The 1231-nt window shown below is 37.4% G+C and overlaps 1 protein-coding gene across 1 annotated transcript in view; it reads right to left on the bottom strand.

Annotated features, from left to right (window-relative positions):
- The window catches only part of LOC106868395 (ADAMTS-like protein 1), a 189964-nt gene that overhangs the window by 26480 nt on the left and 162253 nt on the right, over positions 1 to 1231 (bottom strand). The window lies entirely within an intron of this gene.

Here is a 1231-nt window from a genome sequence, read left to right as displayed (position 1 = left end):
GTATATATACATACATATATACATACAGAAGTGTATTCATTCTGCTCTAATTGTATAAAGAGCTCTATCAGTTAAGTGTATTGACGAAAACCCGAGATGCTCTGCTCTTTATGAGACAAGTTTCTTTTGTTAGTTTCAGACAACCGTAGATAATTGCAGACCACATGCTAGATATTTGCATAGTTCAACCACCTCAGTATTCTTAGAGTGAATTTGAAAAATTCGGTTGGGCGATATCTCTTCTTCTATCTGTGTTAAAAAGCCACTAATCCTTGACCTTTGTCAAGGTCACTGCATGAATGTTTGCTTACATAACCAAGTGTCTTTATGATTCTTTCTGAGATTCGTGTTTAAACTGAAACGTCAAACGTTTTCGCAATACAAAAGCTTGTGTATCATTTGAAATATAAACTTTAATGGCCACCAGAAATAAGCCTTGGTTGTTGTTGTTGTTGGTGGTGGTGGTGGTGATGATGATGACGGAGGTAATGGTGGTAGTGTTGATTATATTGGTAGTGGTGGCGATGATGGTGGTAATGGTTGTTGTTGTTGTTGTTGTTGTGGTGGTGGTGGTGGTTGTGGTGGCGGTGTTAGTTGCCGATTATTGTTCTCAAAGACAATGTCAGCACCACCCGAAAATGTTTAGGAATTTTGGTCTCCTCCCCCTTTATCGATGCTAAGATAACACAAAATTGTAATTCAGATAGTTCTTCCTTCTTCACCATATTCCTGGATAAGCTTCCATCTGTAGTAACCACTTCTCTTGAATTAGGCTTAGTAACGTGTGTAGTTGCAAGCTGATATATATATATACATCTCCTCCCGATTCTCCCACTCTGAGCCAAGTAAATCATTAAGGATATGACAGATTAAAGAAGAGAGAGATACAGTACTCGGTTCGAACTCCTGTTCAGTTGAATAGCCACGAGTAACGTGAAATAGGGTGCCTTGCTGAAGTACAAAACGCGCTGTCTGACGCCAGAATTGAACCTATCGAGTCACCGTGTACACATAAGAGTATTCATACTCATATACATGCATACATACATATGTATATATTGAACTCACGATCCTTTTATCGAGTAACGGTGTATACATAAGAGTATACATACATATATACATAAATGCATGCATATGTATGTATGTGTGTGTGTGTGTGTTTGCATGCATGTATGTATGCATGCATTTATGTATATATGTATGTATGTATATTCTTATGTATATATATATA

This window comes from Octopus bimaculoides, chromosome 15, assembly GCF_001194135.2.
Source record: "Octopus bimaculoides isolate UCB-OBI-ISO-001 chromosome 15, ASM119413v2, whole genome shotgun sequence".
NCBI classification, from domain to species: Eukaryota; Metazoa; Mollusca; class Cephalopoda; order Octopoda; family Octopodidae; genus Octopus; species Octopus bimaculoides.
The sequence above is the reverse complement of the archived record's forward strand: the minus strand, read 5'-3'. Positions and strand labels throughout refer to the sequence as shown.